At 46.8% G+C, this 13,198-nt stretch overlaps 1 protein-coding gene across 1 annotated transcript in view; it reads left to right on the forward strand.

The window, feature by feature from the left end:
- Ksr2 (kinase suppressor of ras 2) overlaps positions 1-13,198 on the forward strand; it is a 279,590-nt gene that overhangs the window by 150,714 nt on the left and 115,678 nt on the right. The gene's annotated exons all lie outside the window — the stretch shown is intronic.

Genomic DNA, 13,198 nt, shown 5'->3' on the forward strand with positions numbered 1-13,198 from the left:
CCCTCGGGGCTAGGGCTGCGTCCTGCTTGTCCCTTCACCACAAAACGGGGCCGGGGGAGATTAGCGTGTGCTCTTTTCTGAGCTAGATATTGTCCGATGAAAGGTGATGGTATTGTGCCTGTAGTTTTGAATGTTCTAGTGATCACAGTAAAAAGCAGAACATCCAGCTGGTGGTAATTTTTTGTTGTTGTTGGCGGCGCTGGGGTTTGAACTCAGGGACTCACCCTTGCTAGGCAGGTGCTCCACCACTCGAGCCATAGCCCCAGCCCTTTTTGCTTTGTTTATTTTTCAGGTAGGGTCTCATGCTTTTACCTAGGACTGGTCTCAGACCACAGTCCTCCCGTCTGTGCCTCTGCGTGGCTGGGATGGCAGGCGTCTGACACTGGGCTCAGCTGATTTGTTGAGATGGGGGTCTCATCTCAATCTCAAACCATGATCCTCCCAATCTCTGCTTCCTGAGTAGCTGGTGACACGAGCACCAGTCCAGTGTTTTTATTGTAGCAAAACATATATGACAAAGTTTACTGTCTTAACCATTTTTCAGGGCACAATTCAACGGCATGAAATATATTCACCTTGTGGTGACGTCATCACCACCATCCATTTCCAGAAGCTTCTCATCGAAACATACTCTGTACCCTAAAGCAATTTCAGCCCTCTTCCTGGGTAGAATAGTAATTTGGATTCAAACTCTGACACCGTATGCAAGCCAGTGTCCTTTTGTGTCTGACCCCATTCAGTTAGCACATGTGTTCAAGGTTCCTCCATGTTGTAGCAGGTGTCAGAATTCCCTTCCAGTTAGGACTGAGTAATAATTGATTGCATGATAGATCACATTTCAGCTATTCATCCACTGACGGACCTTGGTGTTTTCCACCTCTGGCTGTTTAGCTTCTGAGCATTGGTGCCCAGTGTCTGTTTGGACCCCTGTTTTCAGTTCTTTGGGGGAATATTCTGAGGAGTGGAGTTACAAGCTCATATGGCATTCTGTATTTACTCTCTAGAGGAACAGTATTAAATTCTCACTTGGGTTTTTCTTCACCCAGTGTTTCCAAATATCATCTCAACATGCTTTTGATATAAAAATATGCGTGAGCTTTATTACTTTTTTTATGCCAAGTCTTTCTAATCCAGTGGGTGGGTGTGAGCTCTGTGTGGATGCAGAAGTAGGTGTTTAATCAGAAGACGAGCGTACAAATTCTGCCTGGGGATGAGAACAGAATTACTACTAGGTAACAGTAGCAACAAGGTGCTTTATTTTTTATTAACTCTCTGAGCAGCCTTGAGAAGTGGGTAATTTGAGTCTTTGTTCCCTTGTTAGATGCACAAATGGAAGTTGAGAGAGGTTAAGCAATTTAGCTCAGGTCACACAGCAGGAGCTGGGGTTCAAACCCCGTTCAGTGGCCCTATGGGGTTTTGGGTCCTGTGGTAGGAGTTACCTTGGCAGGTGCTAAATCTGGATGTCTTGACAAGCCCCCAGGACCTTAAATTCTGGGTTAAAAAGTTCAATAAAAGCTTACTCAATACCTTGGTGTGTCTACCTTTCTCTCTGCCTCTGGACCGAGACTATGTGAACAGATTTACCTCCTGCCTTGCCAGGCTCAAATCACTGCCAAGGGAAACAGCTGGCGGTGGCCCCGCTGAACCCACACAGAAAGACAAAGGACTTTGGAGACCTGTTCCCGTGTCACTTGCCTGGAGGGACATGGGAGAAGTAGGGTGCTTTGCAGCACACGAGGTCACCTAATACCACTCTACTTTATTGAATTTGCTGACACAAGAGGTTATAAAACTAATATAATGCCTGTCACTCAAGAAAGGCAGAGAATTAGAGTGACAAAAAGTTCTGGAATCAGAACAGTCTCAGAGTTCATCCTCCTCCGCTGTGGCTTTCCCACCGTGGACTCTCTCCCATGGCACGTGTGGGCGCTGGGCGGGCTGACTGAGCACCCCCGTCCCCGTCTTCTCCCCTCTGTGTCCCTCCCTCAAGACTCTTGGGGCAGTCTGTCCTTCTGTGGGTGCTGGATGGGGGCAGAGGCACATCTGTTCCTCAGAATGTAGAGGCGGACAAGGGAGGACCAAGATCCAGGCTTAATTCTACCACTTCAATCCCTGACTTTCATGTCTCAAGATTTCCACTATTCAGGGTAGCCTCGGTGTGAGCGAATTCTGGCCTGGACTCAAAATGGGTGATACCTCATCCCCTGTTCTCTGTGGGTTCAAAAACATTGAATGGGAAGTTCCAGAAACAAACAATTTGCAAGATTTAAACTGTGCCCTGTTGTGACTATCCCCATGAAGTCTTGAGCTACCCTGCTCTGCCTGCCTGGAGCGTGTTATCCCTTTGTGCAGTGTATCCGTGCTGTGTATGCTACCCACCCGTTAGTCATCGAGTAGGAGTGGTGGTGATCCAATCGACTGTCAAGGTAGCCCTTATTTTGTTCAATCATGGCCAAAAGTATAAGAACAGTGACGCTGGCAATTTGGATATCTCAAAGGGAAGCCCGAAAGTGCTTCCTCTAAGTGAAAAAGGTGAACGCTTTTGACTTAATAAGGACAGAAAAAGATTTGTATGTGTTGGTTGCTAAGATCGATGGTAAGAACGAGTCTTCTATCCATGAAATCATGAAGAAGAAAAAAGAAATTCGTGCCATTTTTTCTGTTATACCTCAAACTGCAAAAGTTATGGCCATCCCTCAGTGCAAGATAAGTCTTTATTCACATGGAAAAGGTACAAACATGTGTATGTACGTATAGGTAAGGACATGTGTGTGTGTGTGTATGTCTGTCTGTCTGTATATATGCATCTATCTATCCATCATCTATCTACCTGTCTTATCTACCATCCATCATTCATCTATCTATTTACCTGTTTATTATCTACCTATGTGTCTATCTGTTTATCTATTTATCTATCAATCTGTCGATCTATCCACTCTAAATTCCATATATCCTGTAGGATATTTTTCTTATCGTATTTTTTCTGAAGGGGTTCAGTACCACCTATAGGTTCAGGCGTCTACAGGGGGTCTTGGAATGGATCCCCCATGGATAAGTTTGGATAACTGTATAAATGATATACCCTTCATGTCAGCTTTAATTTGTGAGTGTTCAAGCATTTATTCATTCACCAGACATTTGCTGAAATGAGATGACTTCTGCATCGAGACAAACATAAATCCGTATGTAAATTAATTAGTATAAATTAGCACTTATTGCAAGGCTCTGTGTCAGACACTGAACAGTGCAGTGTTGGCCAAGTTACCTCACGCCTCTGTGTCTTAGAGCTGTATCCCAGCCAGGAAGACAGATGACGAGCAAATAAACAGGTAAATACACCCAACCCTATTGTGGAGCCCATACTGGTGAATTCACCTACTCACTAAAATTTACTGTAGCCCCCAAATCCACACCTGCCCAGGCGCAGAGTGCCGGACATCACAGTCCTCTGATATGCGCGTTTCCATCTGGTGTGGAGCAAGAAAAAAGGCAGTCATCTACTTAACTTTCTTTTTGTGGCTTTAAATTTAGAGTCACTTTCCCACATTTTAATGTGTTTATTTCCTTGGTGAAAAAAATGACCCAAGTGTAGTGCTGAAGCACTGTCTTGTGTTCCAAGGGCTATGATGGGTGTTAGTCATTCTTTATTTGGGATTGAGTTATTTAGTGCCGTGGGCTGTGGGCTCAGTATCAATGAATCAACCACATATATTGAAGAAGGTGACTTTAAACAGAAATACACACAAAACAAGGCTATAGATGGATCAGCGCCTGAAGATTTGCGACCAGAAGTTCTCAAGAAGCCAACGCTGTATCTTTCCTAGGAGCAAGGGGTCAGTATTGGCTTGTTCGGTGTTTATTACTTGATAGGATCGCGAGGATTGACCACCTAATAAAACGACCCCACTGAGTGCTAAGGGCTCTGGGGGAAATGAAATGGGGGAAGAGGAGGAGAGAGGGGTGGGGATGGGCGGAGATGGTGCACAAGTCTCCCCAGGTGGTTAGTAGACATTGGTGTCCTCAGCACTGTGGACAAGGTGACACACGCAGAGCCAAGGGATCTACTCTGTCCCCGATCCATCTTAAGCTGCTGGGAGTGGTGGGGTGGTGGTGCTAGTCGTCAGGTGGGCACTGTGTTTCCATGGAGCCTGTGGTACCCAATATCGGAGCCACTACCTCCAGCAGTGTGGGTACACTTGAAGTCAGTGTTGAAAGTGGCGCTCTGAGCATCGCCTCAACCCTCAACGTCCCCAGATCTGCACTCGTGTGAGTGTGGGCTGCAGTTAATTCTCCATAGCTTGTATCAACCCTCAACTACAAGGTAAGGTTGTTTCCTCACGAAATTGTAGTCTGTGGTACTGTTTTATTGCACTGTCTCTGACGTAGATTCTAACTGTGCAGCCAGGCAGGTGACAGTGTCCCATGCAAGTGTTCCAAAGATCAGAAGCAGTCCAGTCCCAATTTTAGTTGTACTTCAGAGTCAAAACACTAAGGAAAGAAGAAAATGTGCAGTCTGAAGTTGGATGGACCTAGAATTTTCTAGATGGGAACATTCCTACTCCTCTTTGAGGCTCAGTTTCTCTCTCTGAAAAATGGGTCTCACCATACATGTCATGGGTATTTGATGCCAATCCGGTGAGCTCAGGCAACGGGAATATGCTTGAAATCAGTGCTGCAAGCAGGATCGGATGTGGGCATTATGACCCTGAGAGGAGCCACTCAAATGTGCTGGACGTTGAGCAGCAACCAACAGAGGGACGGGCTCTGTGTCACACTTCTAGGGTTAGAGTCTTGGCCTTGGGCAAGTGACTCAGCTTTTCCAGAGTCTTAATTTCCTCACCAATCTCAGAAGGCGGTTATGCAAATTAAATGAAATAGTAAGGCACAAGGACGAGAGGAGGTGGTCCAACGCCTGGTCACAGCAAGCACCAGCATGTTAAGGATGGTCAGTGTTGAAAGTGCTTTGCTAAATACCCCCTAGGATGACTGTGACGGCGATGATGCTGACGATGCTGATGGTGGTGGTGATGATGGTGATGATGACAGCTATGGTGGTGGTGGTGATGATATGATAGCAAGGATGACAATAATGCTGACGGTAGTGACCGTGATGATGGTGTGGTGGTTGTGATGGTGATGATGACAATGATGGTGGCAATGACAGCAGCGATGTGATGGTAGTGGTGGTGGCGATGGTGGTGGTGATGACGGTGATAACGATGATGGTGGTGATAATGACGATTGTGGTGATGGTGGATAATGATGTGTGTTGGTGGGTGATGGTGGTGATGGTGGTGGTGGCGGTGGCGGTGGCGGTGGTGATGGTGGTGGTGATGGCGATGATGGTGATGGAGGTGATGGTGGTGATGGTGGTGCTGATGGCAATGATGATTTGACGATAACAATGGTGGTGATAGTGACGACGATGATGGTTATGCTGACAATAAAAAAGCAGCCAAAAATAACGAGTGTTGGTGAGGATGTGGAAGAACCAGGACTATACACGGCTGTCAGGGCTGTAAGAGATGCAGGCAATGGAAAAGCAGTATGGTGATTTCTCAGAAGGTTAACCATGGAGTTACTGCGTGACCCAGCAATTCCACCCCACAGAACTGAGAGCACACATGTCTGTGTGCACACATGTTCATATGCACGGTCGCCGAAGGGTAGAAACCACCTAAAATCCATCAGCTGAGGAAGGGGTTAGCCAAATGGAGCATGTACATTTCATGGAGTCAGAAAACCAAGTGCCAATACGTGCCACGTACAGTGTGGACAGACCTCAAAAACGTGACACCTAGTGAAAGAAGCCAGACACAGTGATGCCATTGATATGAAGTGACCAGAAGAGCAAATCACAGGACAGGAAGCAGGGGACAGGGTGCCGGAGGAGGAGGAGGAGGGGACAAGAGTGACTGCTGATGTGTATGCCATTGGTTTTCTTCTGGGAGTGGTGAAAATGTCTTGAAACTTGGTAGAAGCGGTGGTTCCACAGAGTTCCACACTATAAAATAGGTCATATGAATTGCACCTCAATAAAAACCATTTTTAGGAAGAGCTTTGTGTAAACTAAAGTTAGTGACTGAAGGTTAATCTCGCCAGATCTCCTGGTGGGGAAGGAAATTGCAAATGTCACAGAGGGAAGGACCCAGGAAGTATTACTGGGTCAGAGTCCATGACCCCCTGCTCTGTCCCACCAGCTGAATGGCCTGCCCAGGATGGGGTCACTACGTCTGTTTTGTTCTACTTGGAGTCGTGCACAGCAGGACACACAGGCTGGCCAGATGCCATGCTGGGTGATGAGGTTTTAGATAGAGACTTTCACTGAATTACTTTGAGTTACTTTGGCAAGTACTTGTGACCTGACTCCATTCTTTTTGGCAAGTATTATGAACTAGACCTTGGGACACTCTTCCTGGATTTGTGCTTTTACTCTTTCTATGGTTGTGACTAAAAGGAATGTCATCTTTGACTTTGGGAGGGTCAGAGGAGTGACCTCCAATGCTGCCCCAGATCTGTGTAAACTGTCAGCCTCTCCAGGGCCTTCTGGTCATTTCCTGGTCATTCCTGGTCATTTTGTGTGTCATTTCCTGGGAAAGATCTGGGGGAGACGCCTCAGTAGCAAGGGGCACAGACTTGGATTGGTGGCTGTCCTCTTCATCTTGCTAGCTGTGTGACTATGTGCTTTCTCCTCATGTGAATAATCCTTTTCTCCCACTGAAAAATAAAGAGTTAATTCAAGCTGCAACATGGATGAAGCTTGGACAAAAGCAGACTTTTCTCCATAGGGTCTTTCTTAGGAGGCTACGGAGAGATGGTGCTTGTAGCACACTTCGAATAGTACTCGGCACGTAGGATGTGCTCAGTAAATGGTAACTGTGTTAGAAATACTAACACCAAATAATAATAACAGAAGCAACTATTATTACGGATTGAGGATTCCTTATCCAAACTGCTTCGGACAAGATACTTTTGGATTTCAGATTTTTTTTCCAGATTTTGGAATATTTGCATCTATGTATTGAGATATTTTGGGGACAGACTCAAGTGTAAATACAAAATCTGTTTATGTTTCCTGCACTCCTTATGCACACGGCTTGAAAGTAATTTTACACAATATTTCTAGTGTGCCTGTGTATTTACTGTGGCCCCTTAGATGAGGTCAGTATGGAATTTTCCATTTGGGGCAGCAAAGTGGTACTGGAGGAATTTAAGATCTTGGAGTACTTCGGAGTTTGCATTTTGGAATTAGGTATGCTCAATGTGTAATAATAAGTGTTACTGTCACTATTATTTGCTTTACCCATGACTCCAGACAAATATTTTTACACGGTGTCTAAACGGTTTTGCTTCCTGCCCCAAGGTTATAAGGGTTGAAGTAACAAGTGCTTTGAAGCAGTCAGGAAAGTTCCAGGTGGTGGTAAGGCTGGGATGGGGGCTCTGTGCTCAGCTGCCTCTGAGACATTCGGGTGCTGGCTCTGACATTCAGACAAATTCTAAGCCACACGTGTGCCTGTTTATGCAGTTTTAATGGGAAGGGACAAAGAAGTCAGAGTTTCTGAAATCACTTTCTCCCTGGAGAATAGCTTTTATTGCTCCCAGTCCCTTATCAGAGAATGTCAAAAGAAAAACCCCTTACACCTTGAAATACCTTTCATGAGTTCCTGGATCTTTCATTTCTTCAAACTTGTCCCTTCCTCCACGCCCATCTCAAGACTTGAAATAAAATGATTTTCCAGAAACGGATGACAAGATAGCTTGGGCGACGATTAGTAATAACCTCTGAAGCTCGTTGCTACCATACCTTCCCTATTTAAAATGAAAAATTATCTTTTTTTTCTCCCTTGGACTTTATTAGAAACGGGATCAAAAGGGAGAGGGGGAGGGTTGGTTGGTAGGATACAGCCCATCAGCGTAGCACTTCTGAAGCTTGCGTGGAGCGGAGTCGAGTCCCTGACAAGTTAGCAGGGTGCAATTTGGGTAATGAAACGAGACCCTTTGCTTTTTCACCCCCAAACTTCTGATTTGAAAATGGGGCTGGGGTGGAGGTGGAGAGGAAGGGAATTTCATGGGAAGGGGACTTTGGCAGGGGGTAAAGATTTTCTTGCTTCCTTCTTATCGCTCAGATTTTGGGGAAAAAAAAACTTTATGGGGGAAGGGAACACAGTGTGGTGGCCGGGGGTGGGGGGGTGCACAGCTTGAAGGCTCCTTGAACTCAGTGGTGTGTTGTGGATGTGTGTCTGTTTGTCTGTTCTTGGAGGAACTGTGGGTTATACAGGGCAGTGGGTCTCCACTTAGCTTTAGGATACCATGTGATAAAGGGGAAACTGAGGCTCATATCAGTTCTGGGACGAGAGCCAAGTCCTAGCACAGATCCAATACTTGGTGATAAACTGGATTAATGTCACTCGTCCTGCAAGCAAGCAGGGTAAGCACTGGATCCCCTGACTCTGAGACTGGCAGGTTCCCCCATGTGCTCACTGTGGTGTGATGTCTCCCCTTCAGCATTCAGCAGATGTCAGTGATCCCCGGTGAAGGGCTGTATGGGTGTTTGCCTGCTGCTATGACAAAGCCGTCACAAACCAGGTGCTTTGAACACCACAAGTTTACTTTCTCACAGTTCTGGGGCTTGAAGTGTGAAATCAAGGTGTGCACAGGACCCCGCTCCTTAGAATCTGTTCTAAGCTGTCTCCCCCAGCCCTGGGAAGTGTTGGCAGTCCCTGGCATTCCTTGGCTTATGGCTGCATCCCTCCAGGCTCTGCCTCTGTCTTCACTCTACCTCTCTGAATGTCCTCTTCTCTCCTTCCCCCTCCCTTCCTCCCTCCCCCTCCCTTCCTCCCTCCCTCCCTCTCTCTCTCTGTCTCTGTCTCTCTCTCTCTTCCTCTCATATTACAGCACTGGGGATTGAACCCAGGACCTTGTGCATGCTAGGCAAGCACTCTACCACTGGGATACATCCCTATGCCTGTCCTCTCCTCTTCACAAGGTCTCACTTTGTAACCCAGGCTGGCCTTGAACTCTTGTTCCTGCCTCCCAAGTGCTGGAACTACAGGCATGAACCACCACACCTAGCTTCCTCTCCTCTTCTAAGGACCCCAGTGACTGGATTTAGGAAATACCCTTCTCTGTTATGATGTCATCTTAACTTAATTACATATGCAAAGACCCTATTTGCAAATAGGATATGGGGGGCACAATTCAACACCCAACCAGGGCTTCTGATACTACAGGTTTTCTTTCAGAGGGGCAGGGGTAGAACCTGGCAGGACCAGGGATAAAGATGAATGATTTTCCAGTGCTGGCTCTGTGTTGGGCTCAAGGCAGGGCATTTTGCACTCTTATTTCATCGCCATGTGAGCCAGATGGCTTTACCTCTGGTTTACACAAACATTTGTGCAGCATTGGCTGTGTGCCAGGGATTAAGCTAACACCCTTGCTACCTGGTCACACTGAACCTTCAGGACAGACTTGGGGGAAAGCTCTGTTATCTCCATTTTACAAGTGAGGAAGCCAAGTCATAGTGAGGACAAGTTAATATTTTTTCCAGGTACTGAGACTTGAACTCACGTGCTTGTGCTCGCTAAGCAAGTGTTCTACCACCTGAGCCACGCAGCCAGCCCTTTTGCTTTTAGTATGCTTTTTCAGATGGGGTCTCAAGCAGACTTTGCCCAGGGTTGGGCTTGAACCTTGATCCTCCCACCTCCACCTCCTGAGTTGCTGGGATTATAGGCACATGCCACCATGCTCAGTGCCATGTTGCAAAGGTTGGGGTGTCCTGTGCATGAGAAATCCCCCACATCCTCACTTCTTGTTGAGTTAGAATGAATTCTTGTCCTTGCTGTCCTGACAAAAAGTCTTCTGATGCCAGCTCTGGAGGGAATCAGGTGGTGGGTGACCTTCCCTGACCTGCATGTGATTCGGGGTCATGGGATGTCTGCTCTAGAGATTCAGATCAGATGGCAAGAGGAGACAGAAGCAAACGTGATTAAATCATGTCGTGTCTTTGTAAAAAGAAATCTGAGCAGAGCCTGACACTGTCTTGGATAGACTTGGGACATTTTAAAATGTCATGATCCATCCTTTCAGGCTAGACAAGTGTGCCCTTCTCTTGGGGAGGAGCCCCTCAGTGTCTGGGGAGAAGGGGAAGGTGAGGGGCATCTTCCCCTAGGTGTTTTGTCAGACTCGGTCACCTGTTCTGGGTTCAGTTTCCATCTGCTGTGTTTTCTGTTGCTGTGATCAGAGCCCCCAGCCGTTGTGGAGCCAGCTAGCAACCAAGACACCAGTCTGGGCTTAGCATCATGGTTTAGGGTATGGGCTCCCTCAAAGCCCAGCTCTCCTTTTTCCCTGCTGTGTGACCTCAAACAAGCCACTTAACCTCTCTATGGCTCCTTCTTCTCATCTATAAAATAATCATTTTTGCCAACCTCATAGGATGACTGTGTGGTCATATGACTTCTTACCTGTAAATTACTTAGAATGACAATGTCAAGCTCATAGAAAGTTCTCCATGGATGTTAGCTATTTTTCTTTCTCCCCTTATCTCCAATGAATGCCTTTCTCTCCGTCAGTCCTCACCATCTTCAGCCAGATGCCACCCGGGCACCTTGGACCTTGGCTCTGCCCAGTGTACCACAATCATCCAGTTTTTCACCATGCACAGCCGACAGTGTCTCACAGCAAGGTTGTGCCCAGGCAGTCTTTCATGACACAGATCGGGAGGAGTGGCAGGTGTATAGCGCCCCCCCACCCTGTCCCCGTCCCCCCACATTGCCCACTGTGGGTCAGTGTACTGCGCTCTAGGGAGGACCTAATGGCAAATTCTAGGAAAGGGACCCCATCTATCAGGCTGTGTGGCTTTTAAGCCACCTGATCAGGAAGAATCAGGTGTGGCTGGGGCTGACACAACAGCAACACCACAGGCTGATCCTTGGCCGCCATTCCTGAGTCACTTTTCACACTGGCCGTGGGAGAGCCAGCCCTGCCCTGGCTCCAAAGAAACTTGGCTCCTGTCTCACCACTAACCATGGCTGGAGGAATACCAACCCCTCTGTGGCATGACCAGGGAGCTGGGGTCCAAGCCTGGAGCATGCAGCTGGTTCTGGGAAATACTCCCAGTGCCTAAACAGCACCTTGTGCATGAAAGGTGTTCAAATCCACCCTCCACTGAAGCCATGAGCAGTCCCATTTCATGAACCCCACAGCTGAGGTTCAGAGGGGTTAAGCAGCTTGCCCAAAGTCACACAGCTCTGATTCCAAACCCCATAGTCTTTCCATTTCACTCAGGGAGGGCAAAGGCTATTTTGAAAACACTCACAGTAGATGTGAAAAGTAGCTTATAAAAAAACCAACAGATTTTCCCTCTTAAATATATTCTGCATAGGCTACTTTGACAATGAGCTTATATTCCTTGAGCAAATGTGTCAACACAAGAGCTTTCTGGGTGACAGAGAAACTGTCTGGGTTTCTGTTCTACCCCTACCCCCAAACCTTCTCTGGTCTACCCCCACTTTTGTTGTTGTTTTGTTTTTTTAGGGTTTTTTTGGTGGTAATGGGGTTTGAACTTGGGACCTTATGCTTGCTAGGCAGGCACTCTACCATTTGAGCTACTCCATCAGCCCTACCCCCACTTTTGAGTAGAAGTTTTTTTGTTTTTTTTTGTCGTACTCAGGGACTTCACCTTGAGCAACTCCACCAGCCCTTTTTTGTGATGGGTGTTTTCAAGATAGGTCTCCCAAACTATTTTCCTGGGCTGGCTTTGAACCTCGATCCTCCTGATCTCTGCCTCCTGAATAGCGAGGATTACAGGCAGGAGCCACCGGTGCCCGGCCTGAGTAGAAGGTTTTGACACGATCATAGCGTTGAGAATTACAGAGTTAGCATCCACGGGCACCCACTTTGTGGCCAGAACTCTGCTAAACACATTACTTGTGTGATCCTGTTTGATTGTCGTCATAGCCCCAAAGGTAGGTCCTCTTATTCTCCCATCTCACAGGTGATAAACCCGAGATTCAGAGAGGTCAGGGGACCACCCACGGTCACACAGCCAGTCAGTGAGGGAGCCAGGTTTGGAGCTCAGGTCATCTGACTTCAGAGCTGACTCTTTGTCACTGGGCTGAAGTGTATGCACACATATTTGAGGTAGATATCAGAATGATCGTGACTTTGGCTGAATGTTCTGGAAAGTCTGGGAGGAGGGAAGAGGGAGGCCTTGTGAGAACTAAGCTCTCACTCTGGCATCTGTTTCCGTCTGACTGATTCACAATGGGCCGTGGTCTTCCGCAAATGCAGGTCCTGACTCTGTTACGGACATATGCTCTGGTTGTTGAGGTGGCGGAGGTCCTGGGTTCAAGTCCCAACTGCCAGTGACCATCTCTGCTATGATGTTGGGCACATCTTCATCTCTGTGCCTCTCCAGTAGGCTACACAATAGAGATCCAAATGTCCCTTTTCACCCGGAATCACAAAACTTCAGAAAAAATTGTCACTAGAACAAGTGCAGGAAGCAGATGAGAAATCATTAAATTAAGTCTTAGGGTATTTCCTTTTTTCTTAAAGAAAGGTGCATAAGAAAACCGTCTGGAAGGTTCCACAGTCAAACAATTCTAGGTTATGATAGTCAGCCCAGAGAACACCATTGCCTTTCCCTTATCTGAATGGTCTAATTCTGCCTGTAATGAATACATAATAACAAAAGAGTTCAATGGGGCAGTCAGCAGTCCCAAAAGCACTTTGTAAACCGCCAAATGCACTAGAAATTAGCTGCTGTTACGGTCATTACGGTAATTATTATTGTGAAGCTGCTTGATCTGAGGTGGAATTTCCTTCTGGGCTACATCTTTGGCCCATGATGGAAGCACCGCTGGACTACCTTCTCCCAGGTCCTGCCAGCTCTCCCTCCCTTGACAGTGGTCAGTCTCTCTCTCTCTCTCTCTCTCTCTCTTCTCATTCTTTTTATTTACTTATTCAAATTGTTCTTTCAGTGCTGGATGCGTGCTAGGCAAGCACCCTACCACTGAGCTATACCCCAGCCCCTATTAAAAATTGTCAATCAACACATAGTTGTTGTACATACTTAGGGGACACTGTGACATTTCAACAGCTGTGTATAACATGCCATGCTTGGGTCAGGGCAATTGGCTTATCTGCCACCTTAAGCATTGATTATTGTTTTGTGCTGGGAACAATCAAAATTCCCTCT

The sequence above is a fragment of the Castor canadensis genome, chromosome 18 (assembly GCF_047511655.1).
Source record: "Castor canadensis chromosome 18, mCasCan1.hap1v2, whole genome shotgun sequence".
Classification (NCBI taxonomy): domain Eukaryota; kingdom Metazoa; phylum Chordata; class Mammalia; order Rodentia; family Castoridae; genus Castor; species Castor canadensis.